Source organism: Mauremys reevesii, linkage group 5, assembly GCF_016161935.1.
Source record: "Mauremys reevesii isolate NIE-2019 linkage group 5, ASM1616193v1, whole genome shotgun sequence".
Classification (NCBI taxonomy): domain Eukaryota; kingdom Metazoa; phylum Chordata; order Testudines; family Geoemydidae; genus Mauremys; species Mauremys reevesii.
The window spans coordinates 99,629,136-99,643,409 of NC_052627.1; the positions used below are offsets into that span (position 1 = coordinate 99,629,136).

At 38.2% G+C, this 14,274-nt stretch overlaps 1 long non-coding RNA gene across 1 annotated transcript; it reads left to right on the top strand.

Moving 5' to 3' along the window:
• The first annotated feature begins 3,040 nt into the window (after nt 1–3,040).
• LOC120407039 lies at nt 3,041–14,274 on the top strand. Its single transcript, XR_005599759.1, has 3 exons — nt 3,041–3,163; nt 4,685–4,758; nt 13,249–14,274. It is a non-coding gene; the product is annotated as an uncharacterized LOC120407039 (long non-coding RNA).

Genomic DNA, 14,274 nt, shown 5'->3' on the forward strand with positions numbered 1-14,274 from the left:
GCACTCGAAGTGCCAGAGTGGCGAATCAGCCTTGACACCAAGTAAAAGATAAAAAGGTAGAGATGGTAGAGATACTTTGAACAGTTACACATATGCTGGCCATTTTCTTTCTGTCTCTTATGTTGCTTTCCACCCTGGACCATGAAGCCTGCATTCTCGTTTGATCTGCCTCTGCCTTGCTTCCTGAATTCCTTTAGTTTGAACGCATGTAGCGGCTATCATTGTTTTGCACCTTTTTTTGGACGACTTAGCTGCATTTGCTATTTGGAGGCATTTCTTTAAGATTAGATCTGAACTTCACTGGTAGGCTGGAATCATGACCCACGAACAATGCTGTTTCTAAATACGGAATCTTTAATGTCTCCAAAATTGCATGTTAGATGGGTGTTTTCACTCTTATTTGCTTCTAACCATCTCTACCTTTTTATCTTTTACTTGGTGTCAAGGCTGATTCGCCACTCTGGCACTTCGAGTGCAGCAGGTGGGGGCCCACAAGGATTCTAAAAATTAATACTGGCCACTCCAGGCTTGTATTAAACCCCCAAGGTTACAGCTTTTCACTGACCTTGGCTTGATAAACACTCCCACCACCCAAGTGAAAAACTGCCTCCTGCAAATCCTGGAAAAATTCACTTGGGAAGTTTTCCCTGAGGCCCCTCGCCTTTTCCACCCCTCCCTTGGGGAAGCCAAGAAAGAAAACAAACAAAAGTGAAACCCAACTATCCACCAGGTAATTGAAAAACATATGCACAGACCTTTTAAGACACAAAACCAATTAGGTTTTTTAAAAAGGTAAATTTTATTAAAAAAAAAGAAGAAAGGAAACATCTGGAAAATCAAGCTATTGCTAGATTTTATAAAGCAACTGAAAAGGGGTTAAACACCAGGCATGGCTCCCTGGTGTCCAGGTTAACATTGCAAAAGAAAACAAAAATACCTGAACTTAGCACAGAAGAGATCCACAAGCCAAAATAAAGAAATAAACCTGATCACATCTATCTAAACATTCCCTGTCCCAATGAATCTTTCTAGGTATGGAAGATAATTTTTTCATACCTGGTTCAAACTTTACACAGCATTCCTGCTACCCCTGTTTCTTCAGCCAAGAGAGAACAACTGATACACAAAGGGAAAGCTTTTTTTCCCATTTAAAAAAAGTTCTAGCCACCCCATTGGCTCTTTTGGTTAGGTGCCCACTCCCCTTCCTTTAGCTGGGGGACTTTGTTAACCCTTTACAGGTAAAGCAAGCAGAGAACAGCCATGAAGAGGGAATTTATAGCTAACTGGCTGGCTGGGTGTCCATAAAAGGGAGCTATCCCCCATCCTCTTCATTTATCACACTTGGTATCACTTAATCCATGCTCTTGTTAATAAACATTTTTTTGCTTTCATTGTAAGTCATCAGTGCTGCATAATTTCAGTAAAATGTGTGCTTCTAGAAAGCAAATAGGTTGGAACGTGATACTTTCTGTTTTATAGGGTAAATATTAGGTTTACTGCTAAGTGGGAGGGACTGGTCCCTGCAGGAGGATGTTTTCAGAACTGGAAGGGTACTAAATGAGCCTACAAGAAATAAACATGATGTGCTTGTGTGCTGCTGGCAGGCTGTTGGGGATAAGAGCTCTGAACCAAAGCTTCACACCCACAAATCACCCAGGGTTACAAGACAGATGGTGACTGAACCTCTTACTGGCCAGGGTAAATACCAAGACATCACAATTACCTGGTTTTTGATTGATAAGAAGAAAGCAGCATGGAGCCATTACAAACCAGACAATAGAATGTCCAATTTCCAGGAATCTCAAAAGTTTTATACAGAATGTATAATTATAAATTTGAAGATTCTGAATTAAAGAGCAACAGAAACCTGTGCATTACACAAAACACGACTTATTACTGAATAAAATTTTTCAGCATGTAAGCCTTTGTATTTAGACTATAAAATGGTGATGCCACTTTAAAACACTATGTTGGTGGATACTAAAGAGATTCTTTACGAATACACTGAACATATATGCTGTAAATGAATGCATCTAATAATATCACCTAGTCAGAAGTATCCTCTGATTATTTAGATTTTTGCTGTCTTCTTTAGGGTGTGAAAGGGAAAAAAAGTACATACAATAATTACATAGGTGGTATTGCCCTGAAACGCCTCAGGAGACTGCCTTTTTTTTTTTAAATTAAAATAAAATGCTTGATGTTACTGACTCAGAACCACTTGCCCCAGAGAGAAGTATTTAAACCTCAATATTTTTACCACCACTTTTTTTTCATACCAGGTGTTTAAATTAGGTAATAGTGTTCATTTAAAACACCTTCCTCCACACACAAAGGAGTTAAACAAAAGCATTGATTTATGATGAAAGAAGAAGTCTGTTAAAAGATGGGTATTTTCACAGATTAACTTTCTGAAATATTGTAATACCTACAGGGGTAAGTCATTTTTCCCATATGAAAATTCGTGTATGATGTATAGTATACAATGGGAATAGCCAACAATAAAAAGCATACAGTATTGTACTGTACTGATGCTATAGAGAAAGCACAGGTGGAATGTATTATGTTAGGAATAACATAGGGCGTGAAGTTGTGAGAACCACACATCTTGAGTACAGAATGTGACAAAAGGCCTCCAGGCACCTGACAGTGAGGATGCCAGAGATAATTGCACTCTGAAGTTAGCTTCAAAAGTGCTATTTTTCGCTTTGAATGAAAACACTGCTTTCCAATGGGCAAATAATTCCAATTTGTGGGTCGTTGCCACTTAATCATTTAGCCTGGATTCTTAGTTTGATTCTGCCTTCAGACCCATGGGTTTTCTAAGATATTAATGAATAGGTCCACCCTGATATCTGAAATGTGTGTTTGTGGTTTCAGCTGTGCACTCCTTTCATAATGAATGAGAATTAGCTGTTTTTGCAAATACCAGTACACCAACATTTCTGAGTATCTATTGTAAATTAGCACTTGAGAACAAAATCAAGTCCTTCTTTTTTTTTTTAAAGCCTAAACATTTGAAGGAGGAGGAGTCCACTCCCTTTCTTCTCCCTAGATTTTACAGATTCATGGCCCATTGTTTCATACCAGCAGAACCTGGTTATAGACAAAAGCTGAAAAACATGCAAAAGCACTGAAGTATTCTACAAGAAAACACCAAAAGGTAAAGTCATTACATCTGAAAAAAAAATCAGATTAAAACTGATTGGGCTTTTATAGCCATTTCCAAAGTAAGATTTTTCCTGTAGAACAGCAATCTTTAATTCTCTGTTTTGTCAGTATGCATAATAAACTTTGCAGTTTAATCACCTAACATACTAGTGTACCAGAACAATCTATCTTTGAGTGTTTGGGGCTAACGCTGTAGTAGGTTATATGTATCTTGTATCTGTTGTGATTTATTTTCCATTCGTGGGATATTTAAGATGAAGTATCTCTCCCTGCTTGCTGCAATTTTTGTGTTGATTTTGTTATGTACTATTAAAGCATATATACTTGCTGTGTGCTTTCCCAAGGAGTCTTTACTTATGTTTGGGTTTGGTACCCTCAGTATAAAAAGTGGATGATTGTATGTAGAAAATATCACATAGGGCCCTATGTTCAACCTTTTTAACCAGGATTAATTTCACCCTTTTACCTGATTTGCAATAAGTTCATTTTCTATAGAGTAAATTCAGCTGACACAAACAGAACACCTACTGTAAGTGTTGTATTTTATTTTAGCATGATATAGAGCACAAACATGTATGATAGAATAATGGTCTAATATACAAAGTGTAAAATGTAAGCTTGGAAGAACAATGTAAATAATGAGTAAATCATGCATGTATAATACTAGTCTTTAGAGAGGTAATATACCAAGACCAGGATATGCAATTATATCTTTGAATAAACAGTGAAACTTCACTCTGCTACTATTTGTTGGATCACATTGTTCATTACTTACATATTTTTAGGTGACAACCAGGTACTCATTAAGATGTTTGCAGAACCTGAGAAAGATTCAGTGATTTCAGCACAAATGCTTATTCAGGCAAAAATTCATACTAGACATATTTGTACTAATCAGTATATGCAATTCATTCTTCACCTGTTTTTAAAGGTTTCAATCAACCAATAAGGAAGCAGAACCAATATCATGAATCAATTCTCTTGCCCTGTTCTTGCTGCTTTACGGAGGCTATATAAAGCAGCCAGGCAGATGCCCTAAGGGGTAGCTGAGGATTCCCATGGAGGAATCCTTGGATGGCACAAAGCTGGTGTACTGGCTTTATGCCACCCTTCCTTTACTTCCTTCCTAAGGGGGTGGAGCAGAATACTCCATTAGATATTAGGTCAGTACAGTGTCTGTTTGTGCTAGTGTACCTTAGAACAGCCTTGCTTGCCTTAGGTGATCAACTGCCTATCTCATGATTAGTGAATATTTAAACTGAGCTGGTGAATGCCCTTATATGTATTCACAGAAACTAATTAGTTTGTGAAAGATTTGTGAATAGAAAATAGGAACAGAACAGAAGTATTAATCTAAAGGAATAATTAGAACAATGTACAATGCTGATGATGACAGCTTCTGCTCGCTAATGATCCAAAGCGGTGCGGACTGATGCACATTTATTTTCAACATCTGTGTCAGATGCCACCAACAGACATTTCATTTTCTTTTTTGGTGATTTGGGTTCTGTAGTTTCCGCATCAGAGTTGCTCTTTCAAGACTTCTGACAACACGTTCTACACCTCATCCCTCTGAGATTTTGGAAGGTATTTCAGATTCTTAAACTTTGGGTTGAGTGCTGTAACTATCTTTAAAATTCTCATATTGCTACCTTCTTTGTGTTTTGTCAAATCTGCAGTGAAAATATTCTTAAATCAAACAACATATGCTGGGTGATCAGAGACTGCCCTAACATAAAATATATGGCAGAATGTAGCTAAACAATGGAGCAGGAGACATACAATTCTCCAAGGAGTTCAGTCACAAATTTAATTAATGCATTATTTTTTTAAGTATCATGAGCATGGACACATGTCCTCTGGAATGGTGGCCAAAGCATGAAGGCCAAAGCTAATCATATAAATGATTAGCATATCTGGCATATAAATACCTTGCAATGCCGGCTACCACAGTGCCATGCGAAAACCAGTTCTCACTTTCAGGTAACATTGTAAATAAGAAGTTCGAAGCATTATATCCCATAAATATAAACAAACTTGTTTGTCTTAGAAATTGGCTGAACAGGAAGTAGTGCTGTTTTTGAGTTCAGTTATGTAAAAAAAATAAATCCTATATTTGTAAGTTGGATTTTCACAAAAAAGAGATTGCACTACAGTACTTTTGAGGTGAATAGAAAAGGATTTAGTTACTCTTTTTTACAGTTAAATATTTGTAATAAATACTACTATAAAGTGAGCACTGTACACTTAATATTCTGTGTTGTAATTGAAATCAAATTTGAAAATGTACACAAATCCAAAAATATTCATAATTTAAATTGGCATTGTTTAACAGTCTGATTAAAATAGATTAATCATGACTTTATCTAGTTAATTTGTTCTGCATTAATTGCTTGAGTTAATTGTGATTGACAACCCTACTATTATTCCTACTATGTTCAGAATGAGCAAACAAAACAGGAACAGATTTGTTTGTGAGTTTAATGGCAGGCACTGGTATGAGCACTCTTTATTCGAGTCTAAATGAACTTTTTGGAGGCTGGTGTTTAAAAGTAAGGCTGAAAACAACTGTCAATTGTATAAGCTAGACATTATAGCCTTTGTAATGGCAGAACCATTTCAAACAAATGACTTGCTTGTGGTATGAGTGTCTTGAAGAACTGCATGGAAAACCAGTTCCCCCATTTCTGGAAAATTTGATATTTTGAAAAGATTACCAGTACCACAGGGGGATGAAAATTTAAAAAAAAAATTGTTTGTTTGGTGACGCAACAAGCCAAGAAACTCTAAACAAAAAAACAAACCCATTGTTGATTTTGATATAGTCAAAACTTTTTAAAACTATAATTAACTTAAATTTTGAACTAAAAATCATTTCATTTTGAAAATATCAAAAGGGTTGACAACATTTGACCTTTTTTCAAAACATCTTTCAAAATTAGACATTTGTCACAACTGACCCTTTTCCATGAATAACTTCAGTTTAAATGACTCAGCATTTTCCAGTGATAAAACATTTAATCAGAAGTTTCCCAGCCAGCTCTTCCTGAAGGCCCTCTGTCAACAAAAGCCCTTCAAGTTAATGAAAGGAATGATTTAGATAACTCTACTGATCTTGAGCAAGTGTTGTGAGATATATGGATGAAAAGCACTGAATAGGAGCTGATGATGACTATTACATGTAGTAATTGTGTACTAGTCCTGGATTTGTTTGTGACAGAAAGAGTCACTGTATGTAGAGTGTAATAAAGGCTAGAACAATCTTAATACATTCAGGAAAAGGTCACATTGTATTACATGATCCAGTACTGAATCTACTTGCTTGAAAGGAAGTTAATTAGCCAAATGTTAGATTGTAGTAGGAAGGGACCTGTAGTCACCAACACCCTAAACAGTACATTTAGGGTAGCATTTCAAATGCCATCACCGTTGGCCAAACTGTTCCCATTGAAGCTGAGGGCTTTTGAAAATCCTATCTTTAATCGCAGAGAACCTTAAGATCTCCAAGAGAACTTAGGGTTGCAACTCAGCAGGCTAACCACTTCAGTAAATTTCTGATTGTATGTACCTGATAACGGCTATTTCACTTTAAAAAATTACCTTGCAGATAAGTAGAAATGGGCATTTAACCAAGAGAGATTTTGGATGACTATCAACAAAGACACACCCATTGGTATGGGTGAATGAGTTTTGCAAACAGGCATATTTTGATGGCAAAGTATTTAAGTACAAGTGTTTTGCCCAGCCAGCACTACTGCTAAATAAATCACATTACACTCTCTGCTACAAAAATGTAAATGTTAATTTTATTTTATGACAGTTGGTCAGATTCATCCCTGGGGTAACTCCTTTGAGATGACTGGAATTATCCCAAGTATAAATTGGGGGGGGGGGTTGCTTTTTTAAAAAAGGTTACGTTTTCTCAATTTGCTTAGATCTTAATAAAAACTTATTTTAAACCCCAATGTTAAATCTTACACTCAACACTATAAACTAATACTGTTAAAGTAAAATGAGGAAAAAAATACTATTAGTTTGTCACACTGCTCTACATGCTCCCTCCTGGCCATTCTGGTGATTAGGTTCACACGGTCAATGCCTCTTCCTACAGTGCATGCCATTTTTCTGCTTTGCTTCCTCAGTCTGCAGCCTCTCTTTTGCAGGTCACTATACACATTTCCCCCGTCCATAGTATGTCATTTTTTTAGCAATTTTAGTCTATTTTCCCATTAATTGCCCCATAGTGCCAAATCTTTAGTAGCTGGCGGGGGAACCGGGGCATACACTCAACTCCAGGTTCTTAGAGACCCTGTAATCAGCAGTCAAGATCTGTTCCCTTCTAAATCTTCCTGCCTTTCCCTGTGTCCTTTCCTTACCATCTGACACTCCCCCTCTCTGGGTTTGCCAGCCTCCCAGCTCCCTCCTCCCAGGGAGTAACTGTCAGTTATCTGCCTCTGTAGCCTCTACACATGCTTCTTTTCTCCCAGGGAGTGATTGCAGACTTTCCCAGATACCCCATTTGATTCCAATTTCCTGTCTTCATACATCCAGCTTTATACATCCATTGTTCCGCTTCAGCTGGATTCCCTCCTTGAGTCAGGGGATTGTTTAGCCACCTGATTCCTCTCAGCTGTGGCCTGTGGGGTTAATTTGCCCCCTTTTCACTGTACATTAAACTTTTTCACAGGCCGTGTGGGGTGAACAGCCCATATCATAGGCCAACTTGAATTTACAATATAACAAAGGTCTTTTTTTTTCCATCTTCAGAACAATATATTCAATTTGTGCTTGTGTATAATCAGATGAAAGCAGATAAGAGGAAAAATGCTGCTGTACTTTGCCTCCAGCCCTGTAGTGTTTATATATTTATTGAAAGGACAATAGGTCAATGTTATAAGCCCAGGAAAATCTATTCTTAGCAAGTTATTAGGAAACACCACTTAGCTGAGGGCCTCCTGAGGATTACAAACCTACCAGTCACTAGGACAAATCTAGAATATAATGACAAGTTTGAGCCTTCTGTGTATACCACCTCCTCATTCACCTTCATTTAAATGCTTAATTATGTCTGAATACTGTGATTTTTAAAGGTTGCAAAATGGTATTGAATGTCCTACAGACACTTCCTCTACCAGCTTTATTCTGTAAAATACTATATCATTATTCCTTTAAGTTTTTTTGTATGCAAACCAGCCATAGGCAAATGTTATTCACTTCTTATCTCTTAAACTGTTTCGTGACTTATCAGATGTGTAGTCCTAGCCAACACTTGTTAAATGATCAGAAAAAGGGAATTAACTGACAACTTTCCTTGTCACAAGTGGGGTAAACATTCTTTCCAACCTCTCTTAGCTTTCATTCGCCAAAGATATCATTAACAGTAAAATGTTGATTAAAGATAAGCCTTCTGAAAAATTATTATAACCTAGCAATGTATTCAGGTACCACCAAATACCAGGAGGTATAACAAAACACCACTGAAGGGCAATATTCTCATTTGTGCCACCATGCTCACTCATTCATGCAGATGAGCTTGTAATCTATATGTAGACAAATAACAAATTTCAAAGAACACAAAACATGTACTATCCAACCCTCTCAAGCAGTATGTTACAACTATTTTTCTCAAAACTAGATGTCATTTATAATACAATGCATAGAATTCTAGAGAAGTTTAATAGGTGAGGAATAGTCTTTCTATCCAAAATGTTTGTAACTCAGAGGTAGCTTCTCCCCAACATCCAGTTTCCAAACTAAATATCCCTATTGCCTTACAAATATCACTTCTTCCTGACATGTACTAGAGTGAAAATTAAGGAGCAAACATTGTTGAATAATATTTTTATATTTTGATTTGATCTGTTAGATAGAAAATTGTGGCACATGTACAATCTATACAACATTAGTCATCTAGAGCTGAATAGTTGCAAGATAAAGGGGCAAGCCTGAGGGAAAGGGAAATAATACAGCAGAGTTCTCTTTCTCCCTCTCGTCTCCCAACTAAATATTTGCACATTTTGGGTACCTTCTCCTTGCAGAAGTGGAAAGGAGGATTGAGTTTCATCCAGTAAAAACTGTTTTGCAATGCAAGTCCCTTGTACGTTCTTTCTTCAGCAATATGAAAATTGAAGGACATTTGCCTAAATGTGGTGAGCTCTAGTTTAAAAAAAAAAAAAAAAAAACTATTTATAAAAATAGAGGTAGGATGTCATAAGCTTCCATAAAATATCTAAACCAGCATTTTCTGTAGCCTATTACATAGCAACTTCGGTGTCTTCCCTTACTGGTCTTCCTCCCTCAACAAAGGAAGTAAGTGCCTCTGTTCAAGTAGATAGTTAACAGTTAAGAAAAACTATTTTCCAAAGCTGTAACTGTAGCGGGGTGGTCACCCACTCCTGTCAAAAAGGGCTTAGAATAGCCCTTTAGAGGGCCGTGGCTGGAGGGAAGCAGCCCAGGCTGACTGGGGAAGCAGCCTCAGCTGTGGCCATGCCCCAATCAGGGCCCAGCTGGCCCTTATAAGAGGGCAGTGGGCTAGGCACAGACAGACACTCTCTCTAGCCTTTGAGAGGGAGGGGTCTGGCTTCTGGGGAGTGTACGTGAGTAGGAGCAGGGCTTGGGGAAGGTTAGAGGAGCTGGGGAGCTCTGGCCTGGAAACCCCCCAGGCTGCAGGCCTAGTATAAGGCCAAATAGGTACTGGGGTTACAGGGTGCAGCCCAAGTAGGCCAAGGCAGCAGGTCCAAACCCCCCTTGCTGATGACTAGATGGGGACTGGGTAGTAGCTATATTCTGAGCTGGGGATAGGGAGTGGGGGTTCCCCTGGAAGGGGAAGACCCAAAGACTGAGGGGTTACTGCCAAGGGGCAGCACCCCAGTGGAAAGGGGCACTGGGGTCCAGGAGGGTAGTGAGACAGTAGCTGACAGAAAGCGTGCTGGAAGCTAATTCCTTGAGAGACCAGCAGGAGGTGCTGCAGCAGCGAGTCTCACACTGTGACAGTAACCAATACATACTACTTAACCACTGATTTCATTGTGTGCTTCACAGACAGTGATACCATTGAATGGATTTCAACTTTGCGCCCATGCTCATTGACTTTGCTTAAATAGTGTAGTATATAGAACTTTGGAAGGAGGAGAGGGTGTTGAAATAAGACTAGACCTGTAAAACAAAATTGATATCTAAATCTTGAAACCAGACAGGGAAATTAAGGTGCTGTTCTAAGTCATTAGTAAAGTACTTTAATTAAAGCTGCATATGGAAATTTCAACATCACATGCCTATAGCCAGTTGGTCATCACTCCTGCAAAGATGTATGCACATGTTAAATTTTACAGGTTGTGAGTTCAGCACAAAGCTATACAGGTGCAGTTGTTGCAGGAACAAGACCTTAGTTAGGTTGAATTTTGAGGATGAAATTGATTTTAAAAATGAAAGATTATGATTAAAATGGAAATACTTGCAATTAATTCAGTTTTCATCCATAGACTATCTTTATTAAATATCTAATCTGCCTTCTAAAAAATGAGGAGCTAATTATCCATTATCTTTACTTAATTGCAATGAATTATGTTAGTCTTTGATTTAAAACTATCCCAAATACTTCTGAACTTTTTATTTGGTAAAACACACTTTCTTATGTAGTTAATACATTCTAATTGAATTGTAGTCATGGAAACCATTAAACTGTATACTCTGTCTAAATTTTTGAATCTATTCAATTTTTGGTATAATATACTTAATTCTTACATACTGCAAGAAATATTGTCATAGGGTCACATTTAAAATAGTTTTAATTGCAAGCAAATAATTCTGCCTCTGGCACATTCCATGCCATGATCACACCATTGTTTCAATTTGGAATTACTTATCTGTAATATTGAGATTTGTTCATAATTCCGTAAGAAAATAGGCTGAAAATGCTTTGGGATAGGTAAATTGGGTTAAATTCTGGCTTTTTTTAAAGTCAATGGCAAAACTCTTTGGTTTCAGAGTAGCAGAACAAACTCTTTGGGTTTGTCTACACTGCAATAAAACAACTGCATCTGGCCTATCGCTGCTGATTCAGTGTCAGGCTGTGAGGTTATAAAATTACAGTATAGATGTCCAACTTCAGGCTGTGTTTCCCTGATCCTGGATTCAATTTCATAGCCCCACCGGCCAGAGCCATCCACAGGTGTTTTATTGCAGTGCAGACATAGGCACCAACTCTGTGGGTGCTCTGGGACTGGAGCAACCATGGGTGGTGGGGGGCAGAATGGTGGGTGCTGAGCAATGTCTCCCACCCGCCAGTGGCCCTGCCAATCAGCGCTTCCCCCTCCATCCCAGCGCCTCCTGCCCACTGCGGATCAGCTGTTCCGTGGTGTGTAGGAGGTGCTCGAGGAGAGGGTGGGAAGAGGGAGCATGGGGTGGGGCCTTGGGGGAAGGGGTGGAGTGGGGGTAGATCCTGGGGCAGAGCGGGGTTTGAGCACCCTCCAACACAGTAGAAAGTCAGGGCCTCTGAGTGCAGACATACCATTAATGACTTTAAAAGGCCCAGGCTTACATACTTACCACTGAAAATGGAGCTATGACACTTTACACTACTATGCACAGTACTTAGCATACTAATAGGGTAATATTTCTTGGTACACCTGTCTAATACATCTATTTAAAAGGGAAAGAGAAGCATATAATGTACATTTTAAAATAGTGTATGCAGAAAATTCCACCACACTAATAATGGAACCAAATATAAAGGGCCTGATTTTCATAAAGGTTGGCTCTTGGTGTGCATGTATCTGGATATCTACTGCTAAACACACAGTTATTGCAATTATGTATCTAAATGCATTTGAATGTCCAAATGTCTAGCTGACCTATGCAGTAGTAATAATTGTGAATACCACAGTGTGTAAATACACAAGCACCTGTATCTCTATATAAATAACAAAATAGAGAGAGAGGAAGAGAGAGAGTCATACTCCAAATGGCACAGAAAGAGTGGTAATTCTGTGAAGTGGATTCATTTTCAAATAGCTAGGGTTTACTTCTGTAAATGTAACTCCCATCTCACAAAGAGCAGTCCGTAACCATTTCAAACTAACACAGCTAAGAGTCCAATAATTAAAGAGCATTTACATGAATAATGGTGCCTTTTAACATGCTAGGCAATTAATAGTAGACACTTGAGTTCTTCTGTTTTAGGTGGGAGGTTCATTAGTTGTATTCAAGTGGGTTTCCTTTGGGGTTGTAAAGCAGCCACAGTTTAAGAGGGCAACCCACTTGACCAGTTTTCAGAACCACACTGCTAAAGCATGCTCAGTTTTTAACATACATAAGTGACTTTTTTTTTTATTAAGAGATTTAGCAAATAATAGTTAGTTGGAATGGTGTTTCATTATGGGAGAAGGTACAAAAATCTGTCTAGCGGTCTGAAGTTCTTGAAGTTCTGTGACTTTCAAATTGAGTAGGCGTTTTATCCAATATTTCTATTAAAAAAGTGTACATTTTATAAGCAGACTGGCCAGGGGTGTGTGGCAGGAAATAATTTTGTGTTCATGGCCACGTTTTTTTTGCCTAATAAGGATATAAACCAACCCAGGAGCCTCATCATCCCTGATCACTTCAAAGCTGTAGTAATATTTGATTCAAATGTATTCATTCAATCTTTTTAACATGTTATCTTTCGGGAGGGGGGAGGGTGTTGGTTTTTTTGCACCATCTATAAATAAGACCTGGTTTGATGATCATCGCTCAAGTGACCTCTTCAAAGTCACGCAAAAAATCTGGAGCTGAGTTGGGACTAGAACCCACGTCTCACGATACTGTGCCTTACTCATAAGACAATCCTTCCTCCCAATTTAAAGAGATGGGCTAATCTTTTACTGGGGTACTAGATCACCTAGGAAGGACAAAGGAAGATATTTAAAATATAAGTATTTTTTTAAATAAGATATTAGTTCTAAATTAAGAAAACATCTAATAGAATTATTTTAAAAAAAGAGTTAAAACTCCATTCTTATCCAAATTCAAAAGCTGAAATAGATGCAAAGAATCCAATCATCACTTTAATTCCAAAATTCTTCTATTCCTTCCTAACAGAAAGAAGGCAAAGTGGACACCGGGAAGCAAAAAGGAGTGAGAGAATGAAGAATCCCTCTCTTACTCCTGCTGTATCTCTTCTTTGCTCCTATCACTGACCTGAGTTAGACTGACCTGAGTTAGACTGATTTGCATGTGAATGGAAGTTGGGGTTGGGCTCAAACCTCAGTCAGAACCTGGACTTTTTGCGCAATATAGTCATAGCCTTAGAAGCTGTATTGGATCATTGGATGTTTCCCACCCCTGGCTGAGCAATAGAAGGAACAGAGGGAATTCTGTAGGATTCATGTTACTGAAAATAGCATTACCCCTTATTTAACTCCTACAAGAATCCTGAATAATCCCACAGGTAGAGCTCAATGTAAATGATGGGTGCAATAATCAAATGCTCAACATTGATATACTTCTCCGCCTACTGAAGTAAACAGTGAAACTTCCTCTAATTTCAGTGGTACCAGAGTTAGTCTAGTGCAGACGACTATGAAAAATCCCACCCTTGATGCTTAAATATAATAATGATGAGAACTGTCTCATATTAAAATGCTTATTTCATCCCATTGCTATATGGAACTTTTGTATGCATTAGGCAACTCTTCCCCCATGCAGATTTGGAAGTAAAAACCCCTGCAGATATTTTCAAACTCCCCTCAGAACATCTGCTGTCCTTGACAATGACTCACCTCACCACTCCAAGTCTGTCCTCTCTTTTTCATGTAACCCGTTAATCCATTTTCTCTTGCAGTAATTGTTACTATTACAGACATTCTGTTAACAGAGACCACCTGGGGATTACTATATGGCAATATGTTGATAAGGCTTACGTTCTGTCACATCGTGTGAACAATCTTCAAAACTTTTGGATGCATGTTCACTACATTTTTCTTGATGCTCTCATCTTATGTTTATTTTCAGTCTCACCTTGGCTTTATTTTTATGCACTTCATGGTTGTTGTACATTTTGTTTGTTACTTTTTTGTTTGGTGTTCAGGCAAAGCCTAAAGCTGTGATTTTCCCCCCCCAAGAGGA